This window comes from Pomacea canaliculata, linkage group LG8, assembly GCF_003073045.1.
Source record: "Pomacea canaliculata isolate SZHN2017 linkage group LG8, ASM307304v1, whole genome shotgun sequence".
In the NCBI taxonomy this organism is placed as follows: domain Eukaryota; kingdom Metazoa; phylum Mollusca; class Gastropoda; order Architaenioglossa; family Ampullariidae; genus Pomacea; species Pomacea canaliculata.
Window position 1 is genome coordinate 12843817 of NC_037597.1, and position 11497 is coordinate 12855313.

The 11497-nt window shown below is 40.5% G+C and overlaps 1 long non-coding RNA gene across 2 annotated transcripts; it reads right to left on the reverse strand.

Moving 5' to 3' along the window:
* Window positions 1-10118: 10118 nt before the first annotated feature.
* Window positions 10119-11162, reverse strand: LOC112571153. 2 transcript variants are annotated; one of them, XR_003100757.1, is made up of 3 exons: window positions 11107-11162; window positions 10535-10705; window positions 10119-10176 (listed from the first exon to the last, which is right to left on the reverse strand). It is a non-coding gene; the product is annotated as an uncharacterized LOC112571153 (long non-coding RNA). The 2 variants fall into 2 exon arrangements; XR_003100758.1 differs by having other exon boundaries at window positions 10535-10727; window positions 11107-11121.
* Window positions 11163-11497: the final 335 nt, after the last annotated feature.

An 11497-nucleotide genomic window follows, 5' to 3' on the forward strand; every position in this document is an offset into this window, starting at 1 on the left:
AACAATAGATCGAGCACAAAGCACAACAAAATAATCCTTAGAAAATCAGGCATAAAAATCTCCATGAACAAAGACTAAAGACTAAACAAAATCGGTCAAAATCAAAACCATTAACTCAAACTTGTTTTAACTTTAAGAGGGGGATTTTCCCGCTACTCACATGAAAGCAACCAGTAATTTGCATTTTGTCGGTAAACTCAGATTGTACTATTACGAGTTTACCATCAGGATTCAGCTTTAAAAAAGGAAACAAAATAAAACTTTAATTAAGTTAGCAAACCTGTTAGCAAACCTGCTGCCATGTCTTCGTTTATCAGATACACCGTAATCACTCTAAAGAAATCAGCTACATGGCATCAGTGTCATGCTATAATCTGTATTACAGTGAGGTATACACTAAACTTCTTCAGCAGATCGACTCAAGAAGCTAGCGAGCTCTCAGCATTTGTAGGCCCGCGAGCGCATTTTCCTCTATTCCACCCCCCGACTCTTCCCCTCCCACAACTCCAGCCTTCCTCCTATCCTCGCACAAATGAAGACGGTTCCGGTTTTTGTTTAAACGATTGCTAAGCATTCACCGTAAACTTGGCTGAGTACCTATTCAACTCCAAAAATGGATTGGCACTCGATTTGATTCATCATCCTGTTTGGTGCAGTCCTTTCACGCTTAAGGAGAGCTCTATTTTGAGGCTATCACTGCAGGAGGAAAGATTGTTTGGGGAGGAACAATCATGGCTTAGGACTCGTTGACCTTTGGTTGTTCTTTTTTTTTTCTCCGTCTAAAATCTCTTGACCTAAACGTGTCTATGTCTGTTTTTTTATACAGATGAAGGCAAAGGGAGACGATGGAGAAAAGGCTCAGGGATCTCTAGACCACAATGTTCACATGATATGAATAGCAGTTCTGTTTCTTAAAGTTCACAAGGTATGAACAGCAGTTTCGTTTCTTAATGTTTTCAATGCTGCTGAGATATCACACCGTCGGGTTTTGTTTTCCCGTTCTTTTATAAAAACATCTTACGCCTACTTTTCACAGAAGGGAAAAAAATAAAATTCTTTCCGAGCAAAGAATGCAAACAAGAAATACAGACGTAAAAAGGAAAGAAAAGTAGCAGGCAATCGTTGAGGAACAAGTGTCTGCCACCTGTCGTGGTCAACCGACGATTGACTCACTAGACAGGTCTTGATCGTGTGCTCTCGCGGCAGACGAGACAGAACGTTGTTTCGCGAGACGCGGTGAGAGGTTTCTCTCGCTCTCTGTCCTCACCACAGCCTCCACGGAAGAAAGCGATCAAGATTTCTCACGCACGCGCGCAAATAGGGCGAGCATGCGGAGGTGGGGAAGAGAGAGAGGGAGAGTGACGGAGAGAAGGAGGAGACGAGAGACACCCGGAATAACCCAAGCACGGAGGTACAAAACACTGGCCCCGCGTGCTAAACGTTGTGCGTTTGCCAAGCACAAACACGAAGAGAGTAAAGAGGCTCAAAGCCTCTCCTACACGCGGTTAGGCCGCCGACCTGCTCGAGAGGTTGAGTCAGTCAAATCGTTCTGGCGGCCGCTCGACTGCAGGAAGACGTTAATTTGTCTTCAAGAGTGCTTCGTGCCACAGCGGACAATGGATTTGTACAACTCCAGGGTGCTGCAGTACGAACGATAGGGATTTGATGGCGAGGGTTTAAGACGTTTTTGCATAATTGTACAGCACTCGCACGTCCTTTCGAGTGGCAGAAACACGTACGTATGAGTGCGTGGGTATGTGACCGCACCGAATAACTTGTAGATGCTGATTGTAAGCGGTAAAACAAACTTTCAAAAGAGCACTACCCCCTGTTCCCCTCCAGCCAGTTAGGCGGAGGGACATCACTCTATCCTTGACTACACAGTTGGGGTGCACGTGACACGTGGATCCCGCTCTACCACGCATGACATGAGAAGGCACGCGGAACCAGTGCTGAGAATGGAACCGTGAAGCCTACTCATGTCAATTAAATCGATCCTCAGATGAGCGTTTGAACAGCTTCCCGCTTCATGACCAACACGAACGGTTTGCGTTTTTTCCAGACATCAGAAGACATAGGCGATATAAAACACTAATCTGTAAATTTCAGCCTCCAAAACCGATCCGTTAATTAATTATCCGCTACGATTAGCACGTGCGCTCAACGAGCGCCGTAACAGTGTACTACGTCACGTTGGTGACATGCACAACATTGCCTGCAGTCATACCAGTCAGAGAGAGAGAATGAGCGACAGTTCGGATTATTCGGACCCTGACAGTGTACATTTCTCGTGGTTCTGAATAACTGCTATCCCGAGCAATCATGTACACTCCATGTCTTAATATATCATTCGCTGCTTAAAAAATAAATAAACAAAACAAAAACAAAAGTGCATATCATCTCAGCGTCCCCCTCAGTGCTTGCGCTCTAGGCAACCACACACACACAGACACATACACACTCAAAAACAGAGACACGCACACAGGCGCTCACAAATAAACAAACACTCAAACAAACAAACAAACACTCAAACAAACAAACAAGAACGCCAAAGTTTCAGAAAATCCCTTTAGAACAAAGAACAGGTTCGTACTCCGTGGGTGTGTGGTAGCTATCGTCTGCCATCACCTGGGACTGAAGAACATTCCCCTCCCCCATTTTTTTTCAAGCTTTGCAATTAACTAAGTTAAGCTCTATAAATTGACGTGCAGACACAGGTAACAGCAAGCAGGTGGTTTCGCCAGGAAGAAGAAAAAGTGGAAATGGAGATGTATTACAGAGACTGAACTGCAGGCTGCCAACGGAAAGTGCAAAGCGCGAGTGGCGTGAGGTGGGGGCGGGAGAGAAAGACAGAGAGAGAGATGAGAAGAAAAAAAAGAGGGAAGAAATATTTAAAAGGTAGAAGATGGGGATTAAGAAATAAAGGTAGACTGTCAGGAATGAATGAATGAATGAAAGAAGGAATAAAAAGGAAGGTATACAAAACGAGAGATATAAAAGAAAGAAGCATGCCAAGCCGGTTTTCCTGACTCACAAGTTTATTCTGCTCTTAGCTTTCCGGCAGATGCGTTGCTGTGCCAAGAGGGCTGAGGCGTATTAGAATGTGGAGGGAGCCAGTGTCTGGGTCATTACTTCGCTCTAACCTTAGTTTCCACCGTTACACTACACTGACCACAGTGTCAGGGGCAACGGACTTGGGGCTTCTTTCCTCTCTCTCTCTCATCCCCTCCACCGTGACATTCATGGAAAACAGGGAAATTCGGTTAAGTTTCAGTTTGTTAACAATTGAGACTTTACTTAAATAGTGTTCTGGCAATCTCACCGACATATTAGCTACTGAAATCTCAGCCACTTGATGTTAGCCTGGATTCACCGACTATGTTATTGTATCCTAGGAGATCCTGAAGTGCTGCCAGTCTTTAAGAGTGAGGAATACATTACACTCAAAACACATGCCATTGAAACTACTGATGCTAACACCCAAGCAAATAGTTTTGTCTAAAGTCAGCTAAATCATAAATACGACATCTGCTACTGGATCACAATAATTTTCACCGAGAAAACTTTGTGTGGTTTAAATGAAATAAGTCTGTAGTAGAGATAATGCTGCACTGACTACCAGGTTTAACAAAATTCTTACAGATCCTGGAGAGCAGTAAAAACAAAATTCAAGCTTGGTTTAATAAAGAGCGCAAGAAATTTCTACACATTTTAAAAAGAATTCTTAGTGAAAAATTTAGACTTAATATATTAGAAATAAATAAGGTTACAAAGAACTTAAGATTAAAACAAATTCAAAAATAATATAAGAAATCTACAGAATTCTGTAACGACCCAAACTCATTTTGAAGAGTCATAAAAGTCTATGATGAAAAAAAGATGAAGAATCCATAGGGAACATACTCTGATATACTTTAAGGTAGAATAGTTGAAGTTATTAGTGCTGTAGGTAATTGTGAGGAAGCAATGTCTGACAGACTTATTGGGGAATTCTTTAAAACATTTTCTCTGCCTTAATTATTTCATTTCTCACACAATACATTAATAAATTATTCTCCGCAGGTGGGTAGCTCGCAGCTATAATAGTAATAGATTAAACCAAGTTGTTATTAACTATTTAACTTTACTTGTAGTTATAAAGTTGCCACAAAGATAACGAGGGAGAGAAAGAGAGTAAGGGGCTGGGGAGAGGAGAGAGGAAAGGAGATGGCAGGTCACAGATACAGAAAGAGGAGAAGCAAATGTATAAGCTCGCGTCTCAGTCACAATCTTCCATGGAGCCGAGTAAAGCCGACAACAAAACTGAGTTTTTTATGCCTACGCGAACATGAATAGAAGCAGATGAAAGAGGCATCGCATGTTTGAACTTGTTTATGGGTCAATCTGAAAGTCAATGACATCCTCCACCATTGTTCATCACCCCGGCTCTGGCAATATAATTCTCCTTCTTTGGGGGCTGTCATTCTTTTTCAGACGATTACAACTCGCGTGTCACAATGGTGGTCTCAAGGCGGCTCCCATGGCTCCGCGAAGCATGGAGCATCCCATGTATGTTCCTGTGAGGTCTGTGCGTGCTAGCACTCCTCCGTCTTACATATCGCCAGGTGTAAGTCGTGTTTGTGAGTTAAAACCGAATGTCAAACTCGTTACTGACTTTTATTTGTTCCCGACTGGCATTGTGCTCACTTGCTCTGCTTTTATTATATGAACAGTTCCAGAAATAGACAGAAAAATATTTTCAGTTTTTAAAAAGTCAGATTTTCTGCCCTTGTCTGTGAGCCCACGATTTACACTTAAAAGTTTTGTATAAAATTTCAAATTTATGATGTTGTTGTTGTTGTTGTTGTTGTTGTTGTTATTGTATGTAAACACAGAGAGAGGGTGCGTTGGTGACAAATCAAAGCGCTTTGAGCTAAAGAGATAATTAGTTTTTCTTTGCTGCTGATGTTCTTCTGTTCCACTGGCTAATTTACATAGGCTGTCACAATCTGACGAAATATGCCTGTTTATGTGTTTTTATATCACAATCTGACGAAATATATATTTTTGTTTTTTTTTTTGTTTTGTTTTTTTTTTTTTTTTGCGTTACAATGTGTTTTGTGGTGTGCATGTGTGTGCTTGCCTGCATGCATAAACGGGTTATTAAAGACGAAGAAGAAATAAGACAAAAGTATATATTTGTTTATTCAGTCTATCTGCATATATATATATAGGAGAGAGAAGGTTGCGAGGTGTACAACAGCGTGCACAGATAACATAAATGTTTTTGGTGAGGTTGATGACATTTCAAACACTTGCGCAGTTGTCAGCAGACTGCACGAACCTTTGAGTAGCTGCGGCATGCAACAATATCTACTAACAATTGTTTCATCATATCAGTACATTGTTCTGCCTTGCTTTTTGTGTGGGTGTGGTTGCACCTTCGCTTTTCATTAAAGGTAACGCGAGCTCACTTGAGAAGTCTGCGTGTTCCTGCAAGGGGTCATCGGAGTGCAGTCGTCTCACCTCTCTGCACCCACACTTGTGTTGCGGGCAATAAACACTGATTACAATATTGCTGTGGACGTTCGCACGCTTGCTCGACACTTGGCAACCACCTGCTTCACTTTCAAGAATTATGGCAACCTTCTGTAGGCAACAACAGTCAGCTTCCGTCTTTTCAAACTGATCAGCATCCGGGGCTCCAACAGTCTGGGTTTGCTTTCCAATGACTTGCTATTCTTTGGGGGGAAAAGTATTCCCCTGTCTTTATGATTACATGATGATGACAAACACAGAGCTACAGACGAAACAGAGGGTTTCTATCTGATATATTGAAAAAAGTGCTTGACAAAGTCACTGAACATGTTTGCTTTTTCTTCAGTCTGCAAAATCCCTGCTTTTGACAGTCATTAGAAATCGTGGTATGGAGTTTCAGGAATGCGACTTCATCGTCGAGTAGTCTTGCTATTTATCTGAGAGCTAGCTATTTAACTGAGTGCTACCTATTTAACTGAGTGCTAGCTATTTAACTGAGTGCTAGCTGTCAAGATAGTGCCTCCTGCTGTCTCGACTACAATGTCTTCGGCAGGTAAACACCCTACGAACTGAAACCCATCTACACCCAGGTTGCCCTTCTAAAAGTTGTGCTGGGTGGATTTCCGCGGTCATCAAAGAAGTCAATTTGTAATCAGCTTGCAAATTACAGGTAGACAACAGACAGAAAGCACGATTGTGTAGTGTAGACATCAACCTCTGTTTCAAATGCACGATGCTGTATCGTTTGTGATGGGAAATCAAAGGAGGGCGGAGTTCATCGCTCGCTGTGAACTTTCATGACTTTACCTACTTCATTAATCATCGCTAATAATACATAAAGAGAATCCCTTGATTAAAATGTGTCCTGATGGTACTAAACTTGTCCACTTTACCATGTCAGCGATAGAGGTGAAAGAGAGAATATCCATTGATTCTTTATTGCTTCGAAAGCCTAGCAACAGCAACAATACACATCTTAAAAACAGCTGTAAACATTATCCAGTTATAAACAAGACCAGATAAATCGACTTGTATAAACACATGAACCAAGAACTCTACATGTAAAGATAAATAAACATCCAAACACGACATTTAGAAATATACCAACACGCGTGCGCACACACACACACACATCCCTACATACACCATCACCCTAAATCATAAATAGCATATACAAACAATCCTTACATCTTAATTTAAAAGAAAAAAATCCTCACGGCCATTAGCCTAAAAAACAAACGTTAAAGCTATTAGTACCATTCTTTACCCGCCTCACCTCATACACCATCACCATGAGATAAAGGGGGAAAGCTAATGGTAGCTTGAGGGAGTGAAGGGGATCGGAGACAGGTGACTGACTCACAAAGTTCATTAGCAGCGACCCTCGCCATTCATCACACCTACCTGTCCCAGCTACAGGCGGTGATAAGGTCAGGACAGCGGCCCCCAGGTGTTAACGCCCACAAGGTGGCCGACAGCCGCCTTCCATTCTTCTCAAACTGTTTGAAGAAATCCTGTCCTCTGACCGCTAAGCCCTTGTGCTAGTCAGCTATGCCAAAGCCTCCTACTTCATGGAAAGTCAAGCCTCCTACGAAGGAAGGAAAGATTGAACCTCCTACCAGCAATGGTAGACAACACTCTTATAGACTGATGAAAGTTTTCAAAATATTTATTAAAAGTTTTCACAAAGTAAATCTAAGAACACGACTCCTATCATAGGAGGAAGGTGGGGTAGGGGGAACCACAGACAAGAATAGTCTTCTTGACTTCTTGACTGTCTCACCCCCTCCCTCCCTTCGCATTCCGTTGGTCGGAGGGGGGGAAAGGAAGGCTTTCGTTGGAGAATCTCCGCAGGTGTATCAGGAAAACCCATCACCATTCATACGCACGGGAAAAGCAGGGCGGGAGGGACCACCGCCTTCACGCCTTTGTCAAAGTAATCTTTGTAATTGGCACGGAAACATCCGGGTGAGAGAGGGAGGCCTCGATACGGGCAGCTGGGTGGAGAGGCAGACGAGAGAATGAGGGGAAACGGAGAAACGGGTGCCTGGTAAAGCGAAAATTTGGTAGCCGCCTGCTATGAAAACTCCCACGCGGACAAACGCACTGTCCACGCAACACTCACGGTCTATAAATTAGAGAAAGCGTTCTGTGTGTGTATATATATATAATCTCTCTCCTATACGTACGTTTGTCTCTATTCACTATCTACACATATATAGATAGGAAATTTGATCCGAACTTCTCAGTTCAGCTGCAAGAGGCGTTCACTTTTGATAGCGCAGCGCCACAAAAAGACAAGGTAGATCATTGGGTAAGTTCACAATCCCAGACCTTCTATACCTATTAGCAACATTATTCAAACAAGTTGATTCTCGCCTTCCTCCTAAACTCTTGGTTACACACTCGATACCGCGCACACCATAGTTTGTTCGGCACCCGTGTGACGTAGCGCACCTTTAACAGGTAACTTACCGTCAGAGGGGTGGGCAAGGTCAGGCAGCGATGGAGAGGAGATGGGCACCGCCCTCACAAAAATCTGGTCTCGAGATAAATAAAGTTTCCTACACGTCCCACCACATCGCAAGGTCATGGGGACTACATGAAAAAAATTATTAGTTTATTTTACACAAATAAGAAATTATCAGGGCAAGAGGTGGCACACCTATAGAAGAGTGACTTGCCGGGTTGGACCCAGATAGCATGCAAACGTTTTAAAAACGTTTTAAAAACGTTTTAAAATGTTTACATAAAACATTTTAAAAAGGTTTGCAGAAAACGTTTTAAAAATGTTTATCATGCCCATCAAAGTAATGTTTTAAAAACGTTTTCTGCAAACATTTGTAAAACATTTTAAAAATATTTTTAAAACGTTTTATAAACATTTTTCTGTAAAACATTTTAAAAACATTTAATAAATATTCGTATGTAAATGTTTTAAAAACGTTTTTAAAATGTTTTTTAAACCTAATTTAAATGTTTCGAAGGACACGTTTTTTAAACGTTTTAAAAATGTTTTTGAAACCTAATGTAAATGTTTCACAGTTCACACATACTTTTCACAGTTTCACTTCAAACATGGCATAAATGACGTACAGAGAAGATTTTCATTTGTTGTAATTAAACCATATTTCCTGTCATTGTGGATCCATCCAGGAGACAAATTTACATTATACAATAGCAAGTACAAAATGGTGACCATTTGTGATAAAAATGAATAAATGATACTCAAAAAAGAGAACAAGAATATGAATTAATTAAACACTGACAAATCAATGCATAGGATCTTTTCTTAAATTAATACTTTTAAATATTTCACATTTCAGTACTTAAAGGTGAGGTTGTGCGGCACTGTTATCCGTGCAGAGTGCCAAGAAATAATTGAACTAAAACGAAACTTATCGACATTTACATTTACTAAAAAATAGTGAATTGTAAATACAATTGGATGATGTACAAAATACACCAAAAAAAGACAGTTACCCCTATGTAGATAACAATATGCTAATTATCATCTTCTTACCCTACTACAAGGGACATATCATTCCAATTATTAATAAGCATTAACTATAGATGTACAACAAAAGCATTGACCATATGTGATAAAGATGAGAAACAGAGAACAATCAGAGGAATTAATTAACCACTGTTAAGTCAAAGCAAAGGAATGTTATTAAAGTAACACTTTTAAACAGTTCAATTTAAAATGTTTCAAGGATAGGTGTTAAGCTCCATAAAAATTCCCAAGGAATAATTAAACTAAAACTAAACTAATAGAGCTTTAGATGTAAGAAAAGATATAGTATATGGTTAATCCATCTAGATGTAGCACAAAATACACAAGAAATACAGGTATCCTTCTGTACATAACAACGATCAAATTATCATCACCAACCTTCTACAATGGACACATCAGTCAAATTAACCAGCCTTATGAGATTTTCCACACTGTAAAACAAGGCTGAACAAAGGTTCCTGTACATCTGGGGAAAAGGCTTTAAGAACAAGGTATATAGAACACTATCAGATCCACATGCCTTTATTCGAGTATACGGAAACCTTCTTATTCGTAATCATCAGATATCTAAACTATCAGATATTTGTGCAAAATATCAGAGATAATCACCAGCTACATCCAAGGCCATGTATTGGATAGAACCTCTTCTACAGCAATGTCATGTGTGAACTTAAATGGTGAAGTATCAAGCGTCCCAATTGGGGTCAAGAGTTGCTTGGTGACAAGCCTGTGGTCACACATGCAGAAAGGTGGGGCAGACATATGCCAGTGTAGAGGAGTACAATGAGGTAGAGCGCAGAGGTGTCCTATGTGGGAGACAGCTCTTGATCGTGGGGGCGATCCAGTGGCAAAGGACTGTCTGGACTGCCTGCTAGTTGCCGTGGGAAGCAAATGGCTACGTGACCAGGACGGCGGCTGTAGGTGGCATTGCAGTCATCGTAGACATTACGTGTATATCTCTAGACTTCTCTGTCACTGAGAGAGGAGTCGTCGCTCTCTGATGCGGATGGCAGCTCGGGCGGGAAGGACGACGGACAGGTAGAACAGCACTGTCTGCTGAAGCATTGGTCTCCACTCTGTGATGGCTCCTGCACTAACTTTATCGGAAGCCTCCATACACCCACGGTTCTTCCGTACAGCTTCTGCAGATAGCAAAAATGGGATTTGTAGATTAAAGAAGCGCTACAGGTTTATAGATTAAAGATGGACTAAAGAAGTCTCACACTATACATATTGTTTCAGTTTTATGGTGCTTATGCTTGTTCCCCATGTCTTTCCGTTTTTACGCTAGTTTCACCCATAGAAGCACAATTAATACTGACAAGAGCTACAAATAATTTTCAACTGTAGAGCTAGCAATGAAAAATGTCAATTCATGTTATACAAAAATAAGCACTTAGATCTGCACTTCTCTTTTTTGTCAAAGTATGTGTAGACAATATATCATATATCTATACCTTTAATAATAATATACACTAACATTTATACATCATCACTTACTGTAGATCATGGCCTGCACCTTCAGTCCCTTGAAAGCACACATCTCTCCCTTTTGTCCTTTCCAGTTATAGTTCCGAGCAATCTTGTTGGTCAGGAGTCGCCGCATAATTCTTTTCGCACAATCCTTTGCATTCGTTCTACCCACACAGGAGAGGCTTTTGACTTGCAAATCTTTAGAAGACAAGAAAAATATCTGTCAAAAGTAAACCACACATCATAAACAAGAAAGGGTGTAGTGAAAATATACATGGCTTTAATTATTTACAATTCAAGGGCCATACAAAAATTATAAACTGAAAACTTTCACAAAAAGCTGACATTTAATGTTTCCTTCCCCAATAACCATAAAGTTTATGAGGCTGAAACCCTTTGAAACTCGATTTAAAATTTGACTTATTGTGTTCCACACTATATGATGTATGATAGATTGACAAGAACTGATCATTCTCAAATGAATTCCCTATAAAAACATAAGTTTTTCAAAAATGTCAAGCTATGCTTTAAAATTCCCCTAAATTATTACAGATTATCATTTCAATCATGGCTTTAACAATGACATCTGCTTTACGTACGAGTAATTCATGAAAGGAATCATCATCAAGGCGTCCATCCAGTTGCAACAGCTCTTGCTGTGTTCTAATCGGAAGGCTCAAATCTTCTGGCAACATTCAGGCATCCTTTGCTGGAGCAGGCTGGTCTTTGCTTATCAGTGAATGAATCACCATATCTTTTACTTCCTGTAGCATCAATTTCAATTCTCTGTCTTGTTTCAGAATGAGCCAGGCAAATGCTGCAACAATATGAACATAGCACTGTGAGCAAAAGTGGACAATTAACTTTTATAGGTGAATGAAGTCAATCAACGGTGATTTGGGAGGCAGTAAGAAACTTGTATAACCAACACTATGTTCAACATGAGATTGTGAAAGGGAATTCACAACAAAATTAAATAGGCAAAACAAA